This window comes from Pagrus major, chromosome 13 (assembly GCF_040436345.1).
Source record: "Pagrus major chromosome 13, Pma_NU_1.0".
Classification (NCBI taxonomy): Eukaryota; Metazoa; Chordata; class Actinopteri; order Spariformes; family Sparidae; genus Pagrus; species Pagrus major.
Window position 1 is genome coordinate 28,508,707 of NC_133227.1, and position 26,365 is coordinate 28,535,071.

At 41.2% G+C, this 26,365-nt stretch overlaps 1 protein-coding gene across 2 annotated transcripts in view; it reads left to right on the plus strand.

Moving 5' to 3' along the window:
* Window positions 1-683: 683 nt before the first annotated feature.
* The window catches only part of sgcd (sarcoglycan, delta (dystrophin-associated glycoprotein)), a 255,670-nt gene continuing 229,988 nt past the window's right edge, over window positions 684-26,365 (plus strand). The window contains exons 1-2 of one of the 2 annotated variants that reach the window (XM_073480088.1): window positions 684-1,240; window positions 2,855-2,992. The gene's annotated coding sequence lies outside the window, so the exon portion shown is untranslated. The remainder of the gene's footprint in view (window positions 1,241-2,854; window positions 2,993-26,365) is intronic. The other variant, XM_073480087.1, reaches the window with a different exon arrangement.

Genomic DNA, 26,365 nt, shown 5'->3' on the forward strand with positions numbered 1-26,365 from the left:
CTGGATGTTGGTTTTCCCCCCTCAATGATCAAACTCGAAGTGAGGTGCTAAAACACATTCTTTGAACACGTTCATAAGGCTGTTGATCTCTGACAGTGATGAAAATTTAACATCTACATGTGGGCTTTAACCCCAGATGTGCGCAGTAGCCCATGGCTACACTCTGATGTTCAAGAGTACGTGGGCAGAAACATCAGAGATCTCCGACAGGAATCCAGAGCTGCGCTTCACCTGCCTGATGCTGTTTTTTAATTTGTCCTCCTGAAACTATGAAACTCTATACTCAGATTTCTGAGGTTTCTTCAGGTATTAAAACAAAAATTTCAAATATATCACAGCAACAAAGTCAAACCAAGGACTCCACCATTACAACAAAATAAACTTTGTCCTCTGTATCAATTAAAACACGATCGACATAATTGATGTTTGGAAATGTTGATCTCCACTTAAGGATCCAGTAGTTTAGAAAATTAACATGGATTTTTATTTCTTGCATTCAATCCACAAACACAAGATGCATTGAATGCTATTGTGTCTTGATTTCACTCCACCTGTGGCTGATTAAGGTGATTGGCTGTGATTAGTGAGGCAGCCACCTGTCTGTATCAGGTCCCAGAGATCACATCAAATTAGAGAAAGAAATGAGAGGTGGAATCAGACAAACTCTCTGTAGTCCACACATTTTGAAGTGTGTTGCTCCGCAGATACAAAGAGGAAAAAGGGATTATAGAAGTTTGAAACTCTTCCTCGGGATTTTCTAGAGATCAAATTCTCTCTGGAGACCAAATTGCCTTTCAAACATCAGAGCTTCACCGCTGAAATGACAGAACTCTTCAAGAAGTGCCACCATCATCTGTGCAGCGCTCTGTCAGCACAGTGGCCGGGAAGAAAGTAATTGCTTAAATGAGTCACTGGATTTTGTAAATTGCACTGAGATGACTGTGTTTCCACGATCTAATGGAACAAATCCTTGACTTTTTGACCTGAATGTCAAGTGGAGACAAAGCAGTGCTGTTGGCTCTCTCCTCAGCGGCGAAGACGAGGGAATGTTGCTCTGGTTTAGAAAAGATCCTACAATCAACCTCCAGCTGGTAAAATCAAGACGGCAGCGAGGTGACTGTGGGACACGTCTCAGAACAGGGACAAACCAAAGCTTGGACTTCACAGAGACTGTCTAGCTAAAAAAAAGCTCCAATCTACATTCAAGGAAGAAAAGCAGAGGAAATGCAGCAACATTCAGGTGTGTTGGACGGATGGATGGTATACTGTTGTTTTGTTGTGGTGCTTCTGCTAGCATGGTTGCTATTTTATTTTATTCCTGGGGTCACAAAATGCAACTTATGATTGCATAAGAGAAAGGATAAAAAAATAACAGATGGTTTGGATGTATTTCGACAATTATCCTACCGTGCCACTTGGGGTTTTACAGAATTGGTTTACAGTGGAGGTGTATTGATGCTGTACTGTAAATGTCCACTCCGAGAACAACGAATACTCATAATGACGGGCAGTTTGTCTGTCAAAACTCTTGTGGGAGGCTATAAAACGGATTCATCTCTCCCCAGACGTTTCCACATATCCTTCCACTGCAGCCTGTCTCATCTCCTTCATCCAGTTTTCTGAAGCCGAGCCTCTCTTTTGCATTTCAAGCTTTGAGACTCTGATGATGTTTAGATTCTGCAGTATAAAAAGCCCATTTTTGTCGTCATATTCAAGGTGATTTTATTCTATGGCAGTGTTGAGATAGATGACACTCAAAGTATTCAAAGTTCTTGTTATTTGGATCAGTTCTGGTCTGTAAGAAAAGCTATGTTCTCTCTATTTTTCTGACTTTTCTTATTAACTAAATCGTATGTGCTTAAAAAGGAAAAGTGGTTCGCATCAGGCAACCTTTCTGTTCTAATCTATTAGATCCATTACATTCCTGCTAAAACAGATTGTCTTGATGACTACAGATTGTTTTTGTCTCTGAGTAAGCCTGAATGCTTTTTAAAATACCGTAGGCTTATATATTCAGTTGTTCCAATCCCTTTGTTGAAGAAAACAAACGGTTGTTAAGGTGCGAGGAGAGAACAGAGCTTCACGAGCTGCAGATCGATGTTTGCAGGGTTTGAAGCTGTGTTTGCTGTGCATGTTTGTTGTTGTTCACACAGACCAGGAGATGGAAAAGTGGTGAGAGAAAGCTGAAAGTCGTGCTGTTATCTGCTGTTCGTACAATCTTTACCCATCTGATTCAGGACAGCTTTGAGCTAATGCGTATTACCTTTTACCTGCAATTTTTAAAAGCAGGTTGACAGTAAAAAAAAAAACAGTTTTCCTTGAATGTAGGCTTCACAAAAACCTAGTTATTTTACTATCATGTCACTAATATTCTTGGGCTCAGATATTTTACAAAAACACCCGATTGTGGTCTTCAGTTGGAGGGGATGTCATGAGTTAGCCGGGAAGGGATCCCAGCCTTTCTCTTTGCCCTCTCAGGTCCCCCCAGAAGCACACATCATTTAACCATGACATTTTCTATAATTGCTCAGTTGTGATTCATTAATTTGAGCTCAAACCTTCCAGTCAAATAATCTTAGTTAAAAGTCAAGAGTTCTGACAACAAGCTGCCGATCTTAGTCGGGTTAAAAGCCGAATTAAAACCCATCTGTTGAGATAAATCTGAGGTCCTGCTGCTTATGTGAAGTCCTTATTTTCTTTATTTTCTGGACAGAACATTAGTCTTTAAATCTATTTTTATAAAATAATTTGAAATATGAAATAATATCTAAGGAGAGTTTTGGTCACACTAGCCGTTCCTGTCAAGTGATCATCAGAGTCATGACTACTCACATTAATAGATAACTCATTATAGATATGATCTGGCTGTATCGACTGATCGGACCAAGATGGACCCAATCTGTTACCATGGAGCTCGCAGTCATCCGACTCCGGCCACATCGGCAGGGCCCAGTTACCGCGACACGCCCTCCGACAGGACAGATGCAAATTGGTGAGTCAGTTATAATGTTGTGTTTTGGTACAAGGCCCGAGGCCCGGCCCCTGGAAAAACACTCCATCTTTAAAACGCCCACGCCAGAATCATAAAGAAGTGTTTATCGGAAGAAATGTGGGGCATACGCTCCCACGAGCAGGATGAGTCTTCAACATCTTCTCTCATTCTCCAGGAAATTATAGACACTAAAATGCAGTTAAAATTACGTATGACTGTTTTTGTCATTGTTGGACCTGATGAAAGGTGAAATATAGAGCCAGACATAAGTGATTTAAAAAAAAAAAACACTTGACATCAATTTAACTTTAAAACATGCTTTACGTGAAGCAGTATGCCTCCTGTTTTTGTGTGACTGGGCCCATGAATGAGGCTCACGTTTGAATAAGCCTCACCATCAGTCAGATTTAGCAAATTGTTCTACTTTTAGGTTTCAATAACTCACAAAGTTTGCTTCTTTGAGACGTGTCATGGATTTTTGTTCCATCATTAAATTCAGTTCTCATGCTGGCTGATATTCAAACAGCTGATTACCGTCTGAGTGAGGTGGAGATGGCGGAAGATGGAGAGGAAAACGATGACGTAGTATGATTTGAGTTTCATCAGCCAGTTTCTCAAAAACACAGCGTTTGTTAAGCTGCTTATTTGTCATGTGGGAAATAAATAAGCAATGACTAAGCAGGGACGTTTTTTCCTACTTTTTTCACCCTACTTTCAATTTCTATTCTTTTTTCCTCCGCAGCGAAGCGTTTCTCTTCCGGTCTGCAAATAGGCATAATGAATAATTTAATCCCCATAGGTCTGTATCATGGGGAGGAAAATATATTTAGCATCTTGATGGATATTAATGCTAATAGTGCTAAGCATATTTGAATCCAATACAGTCGGTGACAATGCAATCTACCTCAAATTTATTACACACACACATTCGCCACACAAACGTGTGCCGCTGCTGTTGTTGTTCCCTTCCTGCCTGAAATCATCAGCGCGCTCGTTCAGTAACAACATATTGGTTTGTGACAAATGGCTCACTTGAAGTCAAAAGAGGAACAGAAAACATTTGTAAACAGCCAGTAGCATTTCTCAGCATCTATTACTGAGAGATTAATCTTGATCCACGTTAGCAGGGACGCCGTGAGTGTTATGTGGTCCGTACGATTGTTGTTCGTGTCGAGACATTGCGCCCATGAATCTGAGTGATTTTGCACTGTTGGCATCTGGTCTGCTGACTTTTGAATATTCAGTTGGTTTTAACCCGTGTCAGACTCTATAGTATGTTGGGAGCCATAGTTTGTTGTTTCTATGAGACTGTATTATACTGGTAAGTGTAAAGCTGCTCATTTTTAGTTGATATCGGCGCCCCACTGTGGACAGAAGTGGTATGAGCGCAACCACCTTGTGTCGACAGATCTTGATTTGGCTAGCGTTAGCATCCACTTAACCCAATCGCCAGAATAAATGTTGGCGATGTATGTTTCTGCACACAAAGGATATGTTGAAACTTCTATTTTATGTTTTGACAACACTGTGCTAATGGTCTGGTTATATTAAAGCCCAAAAAATGTTTGTTGCGCATTAAGAAAAGATCATTTTAAATAACCTTTTGTTGGTCTCCACAAACACGGCAGGAGATGAATGAGGTCACATTAAAAACACCCAGTCTTGTCGCCACAAACATGGCTGGAAATTGTCCTGTGGTCTCCTTAAAATGTCCAAGGTTATGTTAAAACACAGTCTCGAACAGTCGTCTCTGGTTCACAGCCTTCTCGCCACAACCATCCCCTCCCCCGCGCCAATGTGAGAGTCAGATCCTAAACCTGTAATGACGTGAATATGATACAACACGTGTCGTGGAAATGTCAACGCACAAATGCAAATGTATCATCGGTTTGCAGAAGTATTATTTATTTAAAGATATTGCCAGAAATTCAATGAGATCACGACACAGAAGGCTGAATTCCTTTACTCATTACACATACACAGCTTCATTATATACTAACATGTAGGTGCTAAAAGGCAGTAAGTGTTGAAACAGCTTGTTGAAGCGGAGAATAATGCAGTGAGGAATTATTCCCTGCTGGAGTATGAGTTTAGAGAGAGAGGCTGTTTTGATCTGACAGACAGACCAGAGGAATATTAAAAAACGTGTGATGTTCCAGTTGATATCATTTTCATGCGTGCTGGTGCAGAATGAGGTCGCCATCAAACAGTCACTGTTTTCCAAAAAAGTTATGGTGTGTCCCCTTTTTTTTCATAATACATACTAATGAAAGGCAAGTTTTCAGAAGTTATAAAAAATGAACCATATTCAAAGAGTTTAATAAGTATACTTGAAAAAGTAATTTGAATGTTGGGGTGCTCTATTGTCAGCGCACAAAGGAAACTGTCAGCTCCTCACAGCTGCAAGAGAAGAAATCTGAATAATTTGTGAACGGTGGTTAGACGGAGACGAGGACGTCTTAAGGAGAAAACTAATATTCTAATACGTATAAGATCTTATCTTTTTGTGTGATTTAATTGGCAGAAAGCATTTCAAAGTTACAGTTTGACTGACGTCTGATGATGGACGTATTAAATCATTTCTTGTTCTAAAAAATGGTTAATTAGGCTGAAAAGCAGTGTTTTATGAAGATTACCAACAACTTTTAACAATGATTATGCAGTCTGGAGTTGGAGCACAGCGCTGGTGTCTATTTCATTGTGTTGTTCATTATAGCAGGCGCAGTATTTACATCCAGCCGACACTCCAATCAACGCTGTGCTAACACACAGTATACATAAAACTGGAAGAAAACATAAAACACACGTTAATAGCTGGACTAATAAGTGGCATAAATATCCTCCGTACAAACTGTCAACAATTAAAGTAGGTCAAATGAAGTGAGTGTGGTGTGAGGCAAACATGAGCGACCTCCCTCTGTGCAGTGTAATAGTCTGTAAACTGATCTGTAAACACATTGCTCTGTTGTTAGAGGGAGATTATTTTGCCAAACAGGGACTCAAGTTGAGATTTCCATTAAGCCCATTTGGTTCAGTTTTAGTCTGATGTCAGAAATAATTCTATATCTCTATCTTCTATCTCTTTGAGATCAAGTTGCCACCATGCAACATTGCTTTTAATACTATAACGGTACTTAAACATACTACAAGAAGACTTTTAACTGGTTATGTGGCTATTAGTCTGGGCATTATAATCACCGGGTCAGACACCAACAAATTCTAGTATTTCTTTATTGTGAATATGAACTGAAGGATCTCACAGCCTGAGGGAAGCAGCTGCTCTGTAGTCTGGTCGTGCGGTACGAAAAACTTTGCTCACTGTCGTCGTATTACAGTTATTAATGTCACACAGGCGCAAAAATAGATGCATTATGTCATCGCCATGCATCCAGCAAACAGCTGTGTTTAAGGCAACATTATGTAGTAACACCAGAACAATGATACATGGCTATGCTACTAGCTAAACATCTGTTAAAATGGGCTGACTCGGCTTATGATTGCTAACAGACATCTAACTTAGATTGCCATTAAATATTACTTACAATTCAAAAGCAGCAAATCCAGCTCTGTCTGTCTGCAGCTGTCGCCAAAGACTTAAAATCGGTCTGAGACTGACGGTTGTCTCTCGTTTCACCTTTGGTCACCGTCTCTTTGTATCTTCTTAGCTTTCTCCATCAGCATCAGGTGTAAACACCGAACGCTCCCCAGCGGCGCTCTGAGCAGAGGTGGCTAACAGAGCTAGCTTGTAGAGAGTACGCAGCAACTACGGGTGCTTTCAGGAAATTTCATAAATCACAGAGGGAAAATGTCTCCATGAAATATGACCTAGTTTCACCAAAATCACTGATAGTTGGTGCTGTGTGTGACATAGTCCTGTAAAGTGTTACACACCGAAGTTACGTAGCGCAGAAAGACATTGTTAACCCTATTACAAGTCGCTGTAACATTGAAATGCACATGCGAGCCAGATCAAGATCTTCACCACAGGAGACAGTGGTGCTCATACTGTTATTGTCCACACAAGAAGAAAGTTCCTTGTAGCTGCTATAAAAGACTCAGCAGAGCCACAGTGTTGTGTTGTGTTGTTATGAACTGTAGTGGCAATCAGCACCATGGACAGCGACTCAACAGCCATCTATCAATACAGACTCTCAGGAGAAAAACACAGACGTTCAGCTCAAAAGCATTCTTCACCTTTTACATTGATCATTCTTGAGGGAATGGATTTTTACAGACTTGCAGTGACTGTCGAGGATTCTCTACATAAATATGTGCTCTTTTCTTTCTTCACACTTGAGTGAAATGGATATTTGAAATAACTTTGTGAAATTCTAATCCTGATCTAATCCCTTCACGCCGCCTCGGCTGGAAACCGACATTCATAACTCAACAACAGGAACAGACGAGCTTTCAGCATGTCCAGACTGATCTCATGACCACACCGCTGCACGGCGAAGAATGTTCTCGTATCCAGTCGCTTTAGTGTTACAGTATGCTGATTAAATGCCGAGTAATTCTGCAGACATGCACAGAGAGTGTGTCATTTTTCTGCTGGGACTGAAAATGGCAGCGAGAGAGGCTTTGACACGTTGTAAAAAGGGGCTTTTATATGCTTTATCACAATGGGCTCACATTGAAAAGTGGATTATTGCAATCTGGCTGCTTGTAATGGCGTGCTGTCCTGCAGGACCACCGGTACACTGCAATCCTATAAGAGCAGAAGCTAAGACCTGGTTGGGGCCCTGACAAATCCGCAGGCTTACACTGCTGCCTTTTGAAGGGATAGAAATCACTACACCACTGCTGGAACAAGGTTAGGCGGTAGGAGCCGTTGTATAGGTGCTCGCTAATGCATTCACTCTGCTGCTCTCCTGGGTTACTGCTGCACACCTTTTTTCCTTAAAAGTTACACAGTGAAACAAAACTCTCATTTCAACCAGGGGTTCACAGCCGCCTGGAGAAATTCAAGCAAGGAAAAAAGCCAAAACATGAAGTTTTGATCCACTTCAAACCAATTAGCTCACACTATACAGGAAATGATCTACTCACAGGAAATGACGTGACTGCCTGAGCACTTCTACGTATTATTTTTTTTAGCTGAATCTGCTTGAACTTGATGAGATTTGAGGTTCTGGCTGTTCAGGATTATACGACCATAAGGCTTGTCCTTCAGACTGGTTCTGCAGCCCGATAAGTGTCCGAGACAACTCTTGAATTTCTTAGCCAAATGTGAAGAGATACAGAAAGAGACAAGGAGAAAAGATGAGGGTGGACAAAGTGTCACAAATGTGTAGGAGATACACTAATAATAAACACTCGTTAATGGGGCACCACCTCCGTTATTTTGTCTATTTGAATAATCCGGAGGTAATTAATCAAATTCGACTGGACAAGTTTAACTTGTATCAATTCTAATCAATTTCAGATCAATTTATTCATCTCATATATGAAGCAGTGAGATTCTACACATATCCATCGGTTCTCCACATTAAAAACAAACCTGCACAGACAACGAAATGCGGTTAAATATGTTTATTGACTAAATAATTCAGGTTAAATAAATGAAATGGCAATTTAAATGAATAACACAGGTAACAGGAAATGTGAAATAACTAAGTAATGGGTTATTAGTGGAATATTGGCTGATGGTGAGATCATGGGTTAGGTTGAAGCATTTAAATATTACGGTAGTAATTTTTAATACTAACGAGACCCTAACCGAATTTCTCTTAAGCTAAAAGATCAGAACCAGAGCCATATACCATCTCATGTATCATGTGTGAATCCAGCTGTTGTGAGTGATGGAGAGCCTACTTTCTCAGCCGAGTTGCGGGGCCGCGGCAGCGGATTCCCTCGGGTGATTTGCGACTCTAGCTGGCGGTCCGATGGCCGGGGTCAGCTCGTCCGGTATCAGTCGGTTGGGCACCTCGGTCCTTTGTCTTAGGAAGAGGGCAGCTGGTCCCGTACCGATCCGGTGCAGATCTTGGCTCAATGCCCAGCGGGATGATACCGCTAGCGAGCGCTGGGGGCTTGTCAAAGAGTCTGTCTTTCGTTGGAGAACCGCTTGCACGGTCTCGGACACAGCAAGTTGCTGTGTCGTGATGATGATTGTGATAAAGACGTTCTTCTTCGTTTCTTCGAGTGGTTTTCAGGCTCTGACTTTGTAAACTAGATTTAACTTCTTGAATAAAATAACTGAGGAGGATACGTTGATCAAGCGGATCTTCCGTTGTTAGTTAATGCAAGGTAATCTAAATTAAGTTTACTTCTTCAAAAGCGAGTTACGATACTTAACGGTATAAAACAAATTAAAACAGAACTTCGTTCTGGTACAAACTTAATAAAAGAAGCTAATCAATACTGCGAAAAATATAAAATGAGAAAAATCAACGCGTGAGCACTTCTGATGAGATCGCTGTCTTGGAGCGTGTTTCAAAGTAAAGTAAAAAGCTTCAAAATAAGTTTCAAAAGAAAACTAAAAACAACTAAAAACTTTAAAACAACTGAAAAAAACAAAACTTTAAAAACAACTTAAAACAAAACTAAAAACTGAACCTGTAAAAAAAAAAAAACAAAACTGACTCGAGAGACGTGATCTCTCCGTTTTATTATTCGCAAATCGAGGCGTGTCTAGGCGGGGCTTACCGGCTTTTATCTCCAAGATTTAGTGGAGGTGTTAAGATTCACAGAAACTCACTGAACTAAACCGTGCTTCACCTTCTCAGTTTCTCACCATGGCTCAATAGATGTACTTTGTCTATCATGACAAGGATTATGACGTGATTAAACATTAATTATACATATTCAGCTTAATACTTGTTAAAACAAAGACATATCAGAGTCATTTACTGGTTATAACCATGAACATATTAAACAGAATATTTCTCGTCCAACTGTATCAGGACTCACCATCAGGAGGTGCTGTGGTTCCACCGAACACAGTACAGATTAAACATTAAAATTTGATCTCAGTCAATCTTAATCGTAGAGAAACGGGAGAAAGATCAGTTTTATGAGCTTCTCTTACTGTTTCTTAATATGTTAGAAATAAGATTGTGAGATACTGACTTAATGGTTAATTAGACATGGTCTGAAATCTGGAAGAATACAGAGACCATTTGGTTTGGAATGTGAGCAGATAAGGTACCAGGCATAAGTCGTAAATTAAAAAAGACAGAGTAACAGCATGGAAAAACACGTCAGAAGGTGTCCGATGTCCACTCTGTGGGTGTTTGTGGATCAGAAGTCGTAGAGACAGAGAGAGAAATAGGTAGAAAGTGATCAGGCGTGTTACTTAATCTGCAAATGTAAAGACATTGTATTAACACATTCTGAAGACATTCGTTCGTCCTTCCTGGTGAACTGACACAGGTAACTTCATGACCTGTGTGAGGAGGTTCTGGTCAAAGGGAAAAGAGAGTTCAGAAATGGGAGTTTAGTTGTAAATTAATTAAAACTGTCCTCATTTGAAGTCTTTATGGTCCAGGAAACACTATCCTCTCTGCCAGGAGATAAGATGGCACCCCTGTAGCCTGTAAATCGTCTTCATCCAGATGAAAGGGTTAACAAGAAACAACAGGCCTCAATATAATGCAGAGGCGATGGACAGAGGTTCCTACATATCCCCCACTTCGATCTGAATGACCGTAGTAGCGGGAACTTTGGATCGATGAAGTCATGATGTCCATCGTCGAGGAGCACAGGTGGCACACTTTATGATCAGAGATGGTGTCTGACTTTGGCATGTGCTAAGGTCTAATCATATAGTAAAGAAAAAAATAAGGGAAAACAGTACTGATAATACTAACTTGGTTAGTGGAAAGTTCTACTCTTAATCTTATAGAATTAAGGAGCCTGTTATAGAACTGTCAATAGTAACTGTTATCAACTAACTGTGAGAGTCGCTATCAATAACTGATCACTGCACTTGAGTAAGAGTGTTTTGCTCTAACTCAAGTGTGTGTTTGTCGAAAAATTTAGATTTCTTGATTTCATATTGGTTTGTGTCCAAATGATGGAGCTAAATTTTCAGTGTATAGGATAACGTTCTCTGGTAATGGTGGATAAAATTTACTTCACCAGAAACAGTGGGATAAGATGCAGAAGAATCTTATTTATGGCTGAGCTGTTCACTGAGGATCCAATGTCTCTCAGCGTGTCTGCCATAACGAACTGACAGGTTGTGTGTGAGCATAATCAACTGACATGACTGAAAGGAGAATGATTACTCACGTAAATATTTATTACACTGTTCATATAGATGTACATTTCTGCTTATTTTCTAAGACTGAATGGGAGCAGCTGTAACACAAGCAATATCCCTTCAGGGATCACTAAAGTATTTCTGATTCTAATTCTGATTATAGCAAGGAGAGTTTTATTCAGAACTTCACTGTGGGTTTTGACCACCAAAACGATGCTCTACAATGATTGGCTTATGTTTGTAGCACCTGCTGTTGTTGGTTGATCTGCGCTCTGATGTCTGGGATTTCAGCTTGAAATTCACATTCATGGCGATTTTACTGTGAATAAACTTACAGCATGAACTGTAGAGAGTCCAAGATTTAAACAAACAAAATATTCTTACAAGCTTTATAGCTGATAGCTTTATCAGGAGTTCACCAATTAATTGTTTAGGTCTGCAACTAAATTACTCAGTTCTGATTGAGTGACAGTGAACTTCTGCAACTGCTGTAACCTGTAAGTCGAGTCTGTCATTCTGATAAACACTTTCTTTGTGTGTAGACGACAGCTGGTGATCAACAGTCTGGGATGTTCCTTGCGAACAATCTCAGAGTTTGGTTTTAATTCTACTTTTCAATTTATTATACACTTTGGACTAAAGGGCAAACGTGTTAGATTAACCCCCACTTTGAATCAATTAGTTTTGGGTGAATCAAAGGACTGTATTTAGTTAAGCAGGTTAAGTTAGCAGGTTAATTTACAAAGCCTGTTTCTCAATTCAACTTTGTAAATGACGCGAACAACAGTGACCTTTGTTGACAAAAAAAATAAAATAAAATTCTACTCGCGATTGGCACTTTTAGGTGCTTTAAAGGTTTTATCCTTATTTATGACCTATCAGACAAGTTTGCATCCCTGTCGAGTCCCATGGGGTTTTTGTGTGGTTTCATCTGGTTGCGATGGACCAACTTAAGAGTCTGCTCTTTCTGGCCTTTGTTTACTTTGATCTTTTGGGGCAGAAGCTTGCGGGCAAGCCTTCTGGTGTTTTGGTTGGCCTTTCTAGTCAGGGGAGCAGAGGTGTAGTACCAAATCTTGTCCCCCACTTCGACTTTGTCATGGGACACTTTTTGGTCATAGTAGGCTCTGTGGCCCCTTCGTGGGAAGGGAGCTCTGTGAAGCAGGTTTGACAGTTGGGCCTGACAGCAAATTGAGCAGTCTTTGATGTAGTTTGCTACATCTTCCTGCATGTGTGGCCAATAGGCTACTTGTTGGAGTGCCTGGTATGTTGCTTTGGCTTTTCTATGTCCTGCGCATGGAGAGTTATGGGCCTGCATTAGCATCACCCCCCTGTGGCTCTGAGGCACCACGAATGCAGGTGAAGTGAGAGCGTCGGAGACATGTACAAGGAGGCCCTCGACAATGCGCAAGGCAGTGCGTGCGTCATGCAAGTATTTCAAGTCAGGACCGGAGCGTCTCGGTGCTGAAGAGTTGTCAGGAGCATTGGCTACTACCTGAGCTTGAGCGGCAATGCCGATCATTTGGGTGGGAGGGTTGGGAAAAAATTCAGGGTCAAATTGCCTGTGAGTTTTATTAAAGGCACCAGGTTTGGGTTCGAAATGCATTATGTTTCGAGCTATTTTATCTAGGTCCCTGTCGGAGGGGTTTCGCGAATATTGCGCGCTTGGAGGAGGGAGAGGCTGAGAGGAGGGAGACCTTTTATCTCGGTCACGCAGGTCCCTGTCAGTCCGAGACTGGACAACGGGATCTATGGGTGACATAGATCGTGGCGGGGACGTGCCTAATTGAGCGTTCCTGTGGAATCTGCTCTCTTTGTTTTCCTCATGAGAGTTTGCACCTGCAGGCGCTTTTGGGAATGAACTATACTCAAAGGAGTGCTTTAATTCCCTTTTAACCTCTTCGAGCTCTGCCTCTTGTTCCATCTGTTCAAGATGGGATTCGTTAACTTGGTCCCTGGCTTCTTTTAGTGCCTGTTGCATGTCATGTAGACATTTCCTTTCTCTTTCTCTGGCCCTGTCCCAAACTTTGAGCTTACTTTTTAGCTCCTTATTTTCCTTGGTTGCTTTTCCAAGGTCTTTGTTAGCATCTTCAAGATGTTTAGTTACTTTTTCAAGTTCATATTCTGTTTTATCTAGCTCTAGTCCTTGGGCGTGAAGGACTTGTTTGAGCTCTGAGTTTCCTTCCTGCATTTCAGTCTGTTCCTCTTTTTGTGCTTTAACCTGAGACTCAAGTCGGTTAATGCAGTCTTCTGCTTTAGTTAAGGACTCTTTAGTTTTCTCGTGTTGCTTTTTAGGGGTTATTTCAGCTAAAGCGTTCTCTAGCAGTTGGTCTCTGCGTTTTTGTTGTGCAGACATCACGATAACCATCATCCCTAACATTTTCTCTCTGTCTTTTCCTTTCATTTCTTCAGTCAGGGACTGGTGTACTAACGCGGACATTATTTCATGTAGCTCACTAGGGTCGGTCTTCTGGATTTTATCTGCATAATCTGGTAGCAACTCTGTGGTGAGATCCAATATTACTGAATCTAGATTGTCTGAGGGATTCACTAGGCTCACGGTGTCAGAATCACCGGGCCCTGCCATTGTTTTTAGAAGAAAAATTCAATTCAAAATTCTATTTACTTTGTTTTATTTATTTATTTTATTTGAGCTTTTTTAAATTCTAATTGTTTTCAATTAGAGGTGGGGTTTGCTTGGTTAATTAACTCAATTTGTGAAGCTCAAAAACAGCAGACGTTTTGGATTTCAAAGGATTTGACAGCTAATGTGTTAACAACAAAGACTAAAGTATTTGATCTAAATGTGGCTTTCGATTAAAAGTACTTGGATGTGTAGTTAACAGCTTAATTCTTTGACTTGCATGCGTGTAGCATATATCAAGATCAAATTCCAAGTAATACAACAAAAATTTCAATTGAATTTGGAATAAAGTTGTCAAATCTGGTTAAAGTTGTCAAATTCGTAATTTACAACTTAATTATTCGATTTACCTGAACAATGAGACACATTAATTCACTGTAGTAGTTATTGCAGTATCACAGGCTTCCAATAATACAATTTAGCAAGTACCTGTGTGGGATTTCAGTCTATTAAAGCTGAAAGACAAAATTCAATTAATCAAGTTAGCCAGCAGAATATGCTATTCAAATGTATTTGTTGTTAACAGAATCAGCCACCAGGAGTGTTGTCACAAATTTAATATTCACAGAGTTGGTCATTAGAAGAAGTTATCACAAAATAAAAATCTTTTACCGAATCGTCCTACAGAGGGCGCTATCGCAACTTTGGAGGTTTTACAGAGTCGGCCACCAGGGGCGCTATCGCAGAATTTAATTTTAACAAGGCTACACGAAGAAGAGTCTAGAGGAGGGACTTTTAGCTCCGCCCACTGATATACCCCCCTTGTTTTTCAAGGCTTGGGTCAGTGACGGTTTGGCCTCTGGAGGGTTAACTTCTCTAAGACAAAGTTACAGCAGTTGAGTTCACTGGTCACACGCAGTGAATCCTGCCACTTTAATTTTAGCACCAACAAGTTTTTCAGCACTTCAGAAAACATTCAACCAGCAACTAGCATTGCATTCATTTACTTGTTTTCACAATTTCAACTGATAGAGGTTTTCTGTCCTCCTTTACACAGTCAAATATACTGTCTTCTGAACTAGATTGTTGCCATAGCAACCAATCTTGATACTACACGGGGTAGATCAAATAAACCTCTCACTGTTTGCACAGCTGTTTTCTGTTTAGGTAGCTAATCTAAATCAGAACACACGAGGGTCTGAGCAAGTTACAAATATCTCCGGAACATCGCGGTAGATATAGACTTCATCTCAGAATGAATCTCTAAGCTTTGGCACAGCGCAACAGCTTATGATTCATCAAACCGGTTAATTTAAGAAGTGTGCAGCGACACTTATGCATGCAAATAAATCACAGACCTGGTACAACGCAGGATCTGTTCACGAAACATTAACGCACGGCGGCGTTTAACAATTTTAACTCACAGATCTGGTAATTACAGCGCAGAATCTGTACATGAAGCATTAACGCACGGCGGCGTTTAACAACTCTTTAAATCATAGGTCTGGTACAACGCAGCATCTACACATTAATTTCCAACATGCAGCGATGTTGAACGCTCTTTATCACACACGGATCTGGTTACAACGCAGCATCCATACACATTAATTTCATATTAAGCAGCGAAATCAAATCTCAGCGAAGTTTTATGCTCACACACAATTCAAGGTATATGCAGTAGAGAATATAAGGTTAAGTATCGCACTAATCACTCGGTGGACAGCCAAACAACATTAAGACAGCTTTGGGTTTTTTTGATTATTAAAACCGATGTTTGTCTGTACACCTTAATTTAATGCAGAGAACTGTGGTTTTAGGTGGCCTCGCACGGATGGCACCATAATAATATGTAGGAGATACACTAATAATAAACACTCGTTAATGGGGCACCACCTCCGTTATTTTGTCTATTTGAATAATCCGGAGGTAATTAATCAAATTCGACTGGACAAGTTTAACTTGTATCAATTCTAATCAATTTCAGATCAATTTATTCATCTCATATATGAAGCAGTGAGATTCTACACATATCCATCGGTTCTCCACATTAAAAACAAACCTGCACAGACAACGAAATGCGGTTAAATATGTTTATTGACTAAATAATTCAGGTTAAATAAATGAAATGGCAATTTAAATGAATAACACAGGTAACAGGAAATGTGAAATAACTAAGTAATGGGTTATTAGTGGAATATTGGCTGATGGTGAGATCATGGGTTAGGTTGAAGCATTTAAATATTACGGTAGTAATTTTTAATACTAACGAGACCCTAACCGAATTTCTCTTAAGCTAAAAGATCAGAACCAGAGCCATATACCATCTCATGTATCATGTGTGAATCCAGCTGTTGTGAGTGATGGAGAGCCTACTTTCTCAGCCGAGTTGCGGGGCCGCGGCAGCGGATTCCCTCGGGTGATTTGCGACTCTAGCTGGCGGTCCGATGGCCGGGGTCAGCTCGTCCGGTATCAGTCGGTTGGGCACCTCGGTCCTTTGTCTTAGGAAGAGGGCAGCTGGTCCCGTACCGATCCGGTGCAGATCTTGGCTCAATGCCCAGCGGGATGATACCGCTAGCGAGCGCTGGGGGCTTGTCAAAGAGTCTGTCTTTCGTTGGAGAACCGCTTGCACGGTCTCGGACACAGCAAGTTGCTGTGTCGTGATGATGATTGTGATAAAGACGTTCTTCTTCGTTTCTTCGAGTGGTTTTCAGGCTCTGACTTTGTAAACTAGATTTAACTTCTTGAATAAAATAACTGAGGAGGATACGTTGATCAAGCGGATCTTCCGTTGTTAGTTAATGCAAGGTAATCTAAATTAAGTTTACTTCTTCAAAAGCGAGTTACGATACTTAACGGTATAAAACAAATTAAAACAGAACTTCGTTCTGGTACAAACTTAATAAAAGAAGCTAATCAATACTGCGAAAAATATAAAATGAGAAAAATCAACGCGTGAGCACTTCTGATGAGATCGCTGTCTTGGAGCGTGTTTCAAAGTAAAGTAAAAAGCTTCAAAATAAGTTTCAAAAGAAAACTAAAAACAACTAAAAACTTTAAAACAACTGAAAAAAACAAAACTTTAAAAACAACTTAAAACAAAACTAAAAACTGAACCTGTAAACAAAAAAAAACAAAACTGACTCGAGAGACGTGATCTCTCCGTTTTATTATTCGCAAATCGAGGCGTGTCTAGGCGGGGCTTACCGGCTTTTATCTCCAAGATTTAGTGGAGGTGTTAAGATTCACAGAAACTCACTGAACTAAACCGTGCTTCACCTTCTCAGTTTCTCACCATGGCTCAATAGATGTACTTTGTCTATCATGACAAGGATTATGACGTGATTAAACATTAATTATACATATTCAGCTTAATACTTGTTAAAACAAAGACATATCAGAGTCATTTACTGGTTATAACCATGAACATATTAAACAGAATATTTCTCGTCCAACTGTATCAGGACTCACCATCAGGAGGTGCTGTGGTTCCACCGAACACAGTACAGATTAAACATTAAAATTTGATCTCAGTCAATCTTAATCGTAGAGAAACGGGAGAAAGATCAGTTTTATGAGCTTCTCTTACTGTTTCTTAATATGTTAGAAATAAGATTGTGAGATACTGACTTAATGGTTAATTAGACATGGTCTGAAATCTGGAAGAATACAGAGACCATTTGGTTTGGAATGTGAGCAGATAAGGTACCAGGCATAAGTCGTAAATTAAAAAAGACAGAGTAACAGCATGGAAAAACACGTCAGAAGGTGTCCGATGTCCACTCTGTGGGTGTTTGTGGATCAGAAGTCGTAGAGACAGAGAGAGAAATAGGTAGAAAGTGATCAGGCGTGTTACTTAATCTGCAAATGTAAAGACATTGTATTAACACATTCTGAAGACATTCGTTCGTCCTTCCTGGTGAACTGACACAGGTAACTTCATGACCTGTGTGAGGAGGTTCTGGTCAAAGGGAAAAGAGAGTTCAGAAATGGGAGTTTAGTTGTAAATTAATTAAAACTGTCCTCATTTGAAGTCTTTATGGTCCAGGAAACACTATCCTCTCTGCCAGGAGATAAGATGGCACCCCTGTAGCCTGTAAATCGTCTTCATCCAGATGAAAGGGTTAACAAGAAACAACAGGCCTCAATATAATGCAGAGGCGATGGACAGAGGTTCCTACAAATGTTCAGCTGGAGCTTCATCAGACTGTTAAGCTGCAGTTGTTTTGAGCGTAATTGAACCCAAACAGAAGGGGTCAGTTCTCTCTCGTTGTTTCTTGCCACAGGGTCCACATGCTGCAGCGCTCAGACTGCAGCCTGGCATTGCATCGCATGGCGGTACATCTTTAAGGTGACACATTCCAGGATGCAGCAACACGTGAAATCCATTTTGCGTAGCTTGAAGCGTCTGCGTGAAATGTGCGTTTGCATGTTTATGTGGAACATGTTCCTGCAAAAACACATTCACTCAGGGTGCTAGGGTACAAAAGTACTCTTTTTGTGTATTTGTAACTTTTTGTACTAGTCAGGTTTAGAAAAAAAAGACAGAAGCTGTGAGTCACATCACATTAGACACTGAGCAAAAACAGAACAGGAACTCTGAAGTCCACAAACCACCACCACATAGTGAACACAAACAAGAGTTCAGGTCACATGCTGTATGTGCAATCAGTAAAGAAACCTCTCGTCCTGTTTGAGCGAGCTTTACCAGAAAAAGATCCAAACAAGCTCATTAAAGCCCAAAAACATTAATGTAGTTATTTAAACCCAGCTGCAAAAATTAATGTTGGAGATGTTTGATTCTAGAAACTGTGGATATGTTGAAACGTTACATTTCTTTAGGTTTCATTCTCAATTTTATGTTGTAACCAAACTGCTTGGTTAGGGTTAGAAAAAGATCATGTTCTGGCTGATAATAATTGTTTTTGTTGCCACAAACACAGCTGGTAATTGTCCCGAGTTCAACTTAAAAACATCCCGTGGCGTCTCACTCAGTATTGAACTGTGGTCACTGGCTTGGCAGCCTTCTCTCTGTAACTCCACCACCATCCCCTCCACCTCCCCAAGATACGACCGTCTGGTCATAAGCACGTAAAGTGAACGTGAAATGACACATTTTGTAGAAATGTCAATATGTTTTATAGCCTATAACACGTATAAATGTGAACAGTGGTCTGCAGAAACGTTCACCGGGCTGGTTCAAGGCTGACGACTGACAGCCAACATCATATTTGACTTACGGCTCAAGGTAATGTAGGAAAAGCTGAAACTGACCGTATTTCATTATTGAACTGGTGTAATCCATGGATTATGCATTTGAATTTGAGCAGGTGGTGAGTATTATATCTGCTCCATTTACTGTGAATGAACAGTTCTGCCTTGGTGAGCTTCTTCTCTGCAGCATTAGGCAGAAAAAAAACCCTCTAATCTTCTGACTTTGGGTATTTGCAGACATGACAATGTGACTTCTGTCTGGAGGGGGCAGCTCATTTCCTGCATGGCGTTCATCACTTCAGAGGATACATGTTGTTGCCTCTCCTCCTCCCTTTTTCCTCTTCTCTCATATTTCCTCCACTCCCTTCTCATTCTCTAGAAAACTGTATCCTACTTCATCTCCTGTCATTCACCACTTCTTCCTCTTCCTCACTCACCACCATCTTTCATCGACTCAATCATTTTCTCTTTATGCTCCATCTTCTGTTTCTCTCTCCTCTCCCTGCTCTTTGTTTTGGATTTCTCTACCACCCTCCTCCTCTCTGCAGATATCCCCTCTCATTCTCCATCTTCCTCCTCTTCTCATCGTCCCTTCCACCTTCTCTCTCTCTCCTTCTCTTCCCTCTCTGCTCAGCCGTGTCACTTCTGTATGCGTGAGCGGACTCTCGGAGTGCGACGGGTTGAAAGAAGTAACTTCACGGGCGAGCCGGACCACTGTGTTCGTTTTATTAGAAACTTTCAAAGAGTTTCAATTTCCCCGAGCAGTCTGCAGTATGAATTATTCCCTCGCTACATTCGGCTCTCTGGTGCCGCACAGCTGGTGTTCACTTGTATTTTTTATTTCTTATTTTACAGCTCTATCAACTCTATTTTGCATTCAAATTTTCGAGTGCGATTGACAGGAGGACATTTCACCGAAATTGGCAGGAAAATGAGCAAGAAGAGAAGGATTGTTTTTTTTTTCTTTACAGTGCCTCCACTCATTTGCAGGTAGAACCACGCGCTCTCCTTTTTTTTCTTCTTCATTCATTCTCTCCCCAATTGCTCAGTCTGTCGCTTTACTTTCCCCTCTCCCCCTACAAGCACTTAATCTACTTCTCCCTCCATCAGCAGAGCTTTCTTTCCTCTTTCTCGCTAATTCCTATCAGGAATTCCACTTAGGGTTGCTTATTAATTCAGCTTCTATACCCCCTGTACAAATGAACAAGGCAGCCGCCAAAACAGGCAAACAAACACACAAAATAAATAAAAGTGAAATTACATAACGAGATGTAATTCATCAAAACACAATCAAGAGTTGGGGGGGGAGCAAAGCAAAGTCAAACACAAAGTCAATCTGCAAAAACTATAAGACAGCAAGAGCCGGAGCGAAAGGAAAGAATTCAACAAAGGGACGCTCCCCAGGCGCATTTGCATGAATTATGGGCCTAAAATTGAGCAAGCGATGATTGTTAGTCTCTATTAGATGGTCTGTCTCTTTCTCTCATCAGTGTGGAGCAACCTGCTGAATAATCATTTGTTTCAAGGACAACAGTGCGTCTTCAGCGTGCTCGCAGCAGGCCTGGCAACACTGAGAGAGCATCACCCACTACGGACCTGCTCACCCGTGGGTGCTGGCATTAATCTCAGTCACTTCACGCAGCACAAAGACCTTCCCAGTGCACCCTGAGCCCTCTGGTTTACTGCCCGTACCAGCAACCCCTGCCAGTCCTCCTTCCCAGGGGTTCAGTGCCCTTCCTCCCCAGCACAGAGCCTGTTCACCCTCAGAGCGGTGCACGCCTGGGTAAGGCCGGTTGGTGGTGGTGAGGCGTTTTAACGCTGTTATCATGGCTTCTTAGTCCCAAACTCTCCCTCTCTGACTTTCAGACAACTTTGAACCACTGTGCAGGAGAGGACGTCCTTGGTGATGGTGGTGGGGATGTTGATGAAGCCAATGAGGATGCTTCTACAGAGGCTTTGGCATCACGTGTTTCATCAGGCGGCGGTCACACAAGGCCTGCGGTCAGGCGGGGCGTGAGGACAGACAGGTGGTGATATTATATTAGAGCTACGGGTGACCGTCATTCTGCAACCTTCTTCTGCAACTTTAGGACGGTCTGTCCGTCTGTCCTTCAGGACGCTTAGGGATCATTTTATGTCTGAAAATCTGACTGAACTGAAGATTTTTCTTCTGTGTATCTTGTCAGACATTTTTTTTTTCATAGGAAACCATCTTCGCTACAGATGCATCTAATTGATCTTGATTAGATAATTAGATAATTTTAGCTTGTTAGCTTGCTAATCATAACTATTACTGTCTTCCTGTGAACACTTTTGATTTGCTCATAAGCTATGACCCGAGTAGAAACCACCATGTCCTCTGAGAATAATAAGAAATGATACATAAACGTACTGTGATATCATCAATTATCTTGCCAATCACAGTGATAAATGTATTAATAATCTAGAGGATAAAAGATGAGTCATACACAGACAGCATATCGCAGATATGCAGGCTGATGTCAGTTTGAAAAAACGTGAGAAAGAAAGTAAAAAGCTTACAAAAGTATAAAAAAAGAATAGGTAATAATGGAAGGAAGGAAGAGTTGCAGGACAAAAGAGAAAAGATGAGACGAGAACTGCCTCATCACCACCAACGCCGAGAGCACCAGCAGCAATCCCGGTCACCATCTGTGTGTGTAATTATTAAAACGCAGCCAGGCAGCTATCAGCTTGGCTCAACTCAATGTGAAACCACTGTAACAATGAGCAAACATGGCGGAGAGGAGGCAGCCGGTCCAGGTGTGGCAGCCGGGGACCACTTAGCCAATCAATTGGCTCGATGTCCGCTTAGATTTCAAAGCGTACGGCTCCCTGGCTGCCTGGGGAATGCGTGTCTCAGTGTGTGAGGTTGTCGAGGGATTTATTTTCGAATACAGTTTTCTTAAAATGCAAACAATCTTCCTCGAAGCATAAACAGATATAAATTATGTAAAACTAGAATCAGGCAGCAGCTCAAAACAAACATTGAATTGAGCAGATACTTCCTGTATTTGCACTTATTGTATTAGCGAACATACATTATGCAATTCAACCCAGACATCCTGTAATGAATACTGCCCCTGTGAAGATTACAACATTTAGTCGGAGGCAATGATTCAGCTCTGTTTAATTTTGAGGCTGCATTTTTCTGTCCGTGTTTTGTTGAATTGCATTGTGTTATCGTATATTATTCAGGCGGACAGAAAAACAGGATCGCCCCGCACCTAGTATTGGAGCCAGTAGCGGTCACTGTGCTTACGTCACTTGGTACAATTCTGTTGTGTTGATTAGCACCGAAAGCGTAAATCCTGTAACTTTTAGTGCAGGAACAACTAGCGGATACTCTTTTCAAAGTGTGATGTCACATTTTGGCTGCATTCATTTTGCCACCTGGCAACTTTCTCTCTAAACCAAGAGAGTCTTCAGGTTCCTCAAGAGCCTGTTTAGCCTTGAAAAACAGAATGTTTCCTCAAAGCAATCATGAGAAATTTTAAATCGTCTAGTTTTTGGAACAACTATTTGTCCTGAGCAAACATTCATCTTCGAGCAGAAAAGTACTTTTCAAATTTGTTTGGCCCTTCAATTGGATGATTTGAAAGTTATTACCAGGAACATAATGAGAGTCAAATAGGTACTGTGTGAAGAAAATTAGTTTTCATAATTTTAAAAGGAATACCTTTTTTAATATTGATTTGCTAGCGGAGGAGGAACATGATGTAGGGAGATAAAGAGAGGGCAGCAGGGAAACATGTCAGATGTGATATCACACAAAGCTGTGCATCCATCAAGATGAATGATTGCTGCTTTCCATCTGGTTGTTCAAACTCACATACCCAGGAGTTCTGTATGCCGGTCAACAGAGCTGGATGCTCTTCTCAGGAGTTGGTGGAGACCAAACGACAGCTAAAAGTCAGGTTGTAACTGTAATCGAAAGCTGGCTGAATGAAACAGGAATAGAATATTCTTGCCAACTTCTTACGTGTCAGTTTCAGCCCATTCTCGTCAGAAAAACGACCGAGTAGACTGTGAAAGCAGCTTGTTACGACCCATACTAACGTTTCTGTTTGGCAGCAGCCTCTAGTGGCCGTAGTTGTTATTACAGCTGCAAAGGTGGAAGTCAGGGGAAGTAGTAGAAGAGCAACACGTCCGCATTTGGTTGGTTTAAATGAGCAAAGGACCCAAGAGACCACTGTTAGTGTCCAGTGTGAAAGTAAAGGTCATTATTTGCAACTTACTCTTGTAGTTGAGCCGAAGCACAATGGTTTCCTGAACCTAACCAGGTTCTTTTCTTGAGTAAGCTCAACCAAACTTTGAGCGTATGACGAAGGTCTGGTACGCCTGTCGCTGGTACGCTGCAGCAGTCATGTTGTTTTGGGATCCATTGGCGATAGATTTATTCAGTTGTTTAGGTCTGAGGATATGTTGGTCAATTGTGGCAACGCTGTGCTTATGTTCTGGTTAGGTTGAGGCAGGAAAAACACTTGGTTAGGGTTAGGAAAAGATCATGTTTGTGGCTTAGAATACCTGTTTTGTTAACCATAAACACAACTGGAAAATGATGTAAATGTCGACACGTCATCCCAAACAGTGGTCTCTGGTTTGGCAGCTTTGTCACCCAACTGTAACGCCACCAACATCCCTTTCATAGCCAGGCATGAAAGTTAGCTTATATACTGTACATGTAATGTGAACATGATATGACGGGTATCGTAGAAATGTTGACACAGGTATGACACATGGTTTGCAGAAACTGGGCTGTATTCATTGTCTTCTAGTGCACACGGTATGTGAAATAACAAGTATCCTCAGCAACACCACTTGAAGTAAATTACCATATCATAGAAGCCAAAATATACTTTGAAGTGTTCCTGTCATTTCCACATTTGAAGAATCCTTTGTTGTGTATATTACAAAATGTACAACAACGGTATGAAGAAATGTAGAGGACGTGCTTTCCGACTGTCACCGGAGTTCGATATATTCTGTGACACAGGTAAAGTGTCAGAATAATTCAAAACCAATGGAAACACAACCCAACTCAGATAGTAGAGTGACTTTCATCACGCTATACATGTCCAGAATGTGTGAGTTTTGTGTGTTTTCGTGTCAGCCAGAGTGCCTCTAAAACCATTATTTATTCCTCCGGGATCAGTGGCATGTCGTGGATAAACCTCTTTCTGACAGCAACATGCTCAGATGTGATGGGAGAGTCATGTCGGCTGTGAGCGCTCGGAGTCAGCGGGGAGACAGAGGCTCCAGTGTAACGAGAGAGAGGCCTTTCTGTGCTGTGACTCAGATGAACACAGCAGTTGTTGGGGAAAAGGTCAGTGGATTTTGTTGGTATTCTGCAGCCGTGCGCTTTTTGGCAGGACACTTGACGGCGCAGCGGGCACTCGAGCTTGAAATGATGTTGCTTCCTCCGGCCAGGAGGCGATGGCTCCCATGCCACACAGCATACGCAGGACGCCATAAATCCTACAGTGTAAATAAAGACCCGCCTCGCTCCACCACGTCTCACTCCTTCTGTGTCCTTATTTTTTGTAAACGCCGTCCTGTCTCATTCCCTTTTCCCTCTCCTTCCCTCTCATTTTTCTTTCCTGTGTTTACTCCTCACTATCTCTTTCTGGCTATTTCTTTTCCCTTCGTCTTTTCCTCCAGTGATGTAGTGGTAAACAAAAAAGGAGGCTGAGCTATGACTTTCATTGTGTGATATTTTGTAAAGCTGCATCCAGCAGCGTCAATTGAGATTTCAGGCAAACACTGATGTATATTTTCATCATCCGTCTCATCTGTTAGATCGTGTCGTCTTTCTTTGCGTCCCTCTCTTTTACTTTCTCCTGCCTGTGAAGTCTTCTCTTTCTAAGTCATTATGTAAAACATTATCCTATTTTCATCTGACTTTGCAGCTCTAAAGTGCAGTCCGTGGCAGATTGTTATGGAAAAGAAAGGGAAGGTAAATCTCATTTACTCACAGTTTGACTTTATTAACTGCACAGCAGGCAGTGACAGGGGTTTATCCTTTGACAGATGTTTTGAATGCTGCGTGCGGTGTTGGACCACTACCCCCCGTCCTCAGCGCGCTCTCACACACACAAATATGCAGTCCCTAATTACAGGCTTACAACTCCCCGTCGAGCCTATACAGCATTCAGGCCCAGCAGGAGTTTCACTGCCATTTTAAAATCACTTTACTGCAGACAATAGATTTGATTTGTATCGCACAAAAGAAAAAATGATACACCAAAGTTTGCTGCCTCCTTTCTGAGATGCAAGTGATTTGTAAGTAAGCAAACAAACAAACAACACTTTTGTCTGTGAATCGTGTTTGATACAGTCAGACTGCACCACTGTTCAGACCTGGTATTAACATCTGTCCTGAGTGGTCCTCTTACAAGTGGACAGCTCAGATGTGAATGCCCCAAGACACACTGAGGATGCATTTGAGATTCTATCACTTAGACCACATTCAGAGATGGTCCGGTCTGGGCTGCATGTGATCATATTTTAGCAGTGTGTATGCGAATATGTCCAAGGACCACTTACTCAACTGCTAACCTCGGTGAAAGAAGAAGAAACTCACTGTTTCAACCCAAATAATCACAACTCAAACCACCAGACTCCCTTAAGAAATCGCACAATTTTGACATTTATTGAGTGAGGAGAAACTTAACAGACTTTGCTAGACACACTAGAAACACAATTATACAAAAGTAAGCAAGGGCACACATTCATGAGTTTTCATGAGAATCCAAGTAGGTAACATCATTCACTGGTTGTTTTTCTGCATTATGTTTTATTCTGAAAGTTACCTCAACCAGCACAAACCATATGTTTTGAGGGTGAGTTCTGCAGGTTCCTGAGGCTCGGTTTTGCTGCCCTTGGCCTGTTTGCAGTTTGGCGGAGGAGTGGCCGAGGCAGAGCAGTTGGTCTTTTTCCAGAGGGAGGAAATTAACATTTTAGGCAAAGATTATTTATCAAGGCTTTTATTCCAAGTTCCTGTCTCTTAATATCATTTCCATATCTTAACATTTAGGTAACCTTGAGACTGGCTTTGACAGCAAAGTGGGACCTTGTGTTGCTCAGATCATTAAGGAGGCTCATTAACCGAAGTTAATCTTTGAACAGCTCTGAAACATACATCATTCAGCATTTTTAAAGTTCTTGTTCTTTCAACTAAGAAATACGGTGAACAACATACTTTGCCAGAAGTGTTTTTCAGACCAATATCTTTTAGAATCAACTCTGAATGTCACGCAAGTTTGTTCACTCTGTTCAAATGCAGCATCCTCTTGGGAATGACGTGTTCAGGAAATATAAAGTCAGACTGCAATATAGATGGAGGTTTCTCTTCAAATCT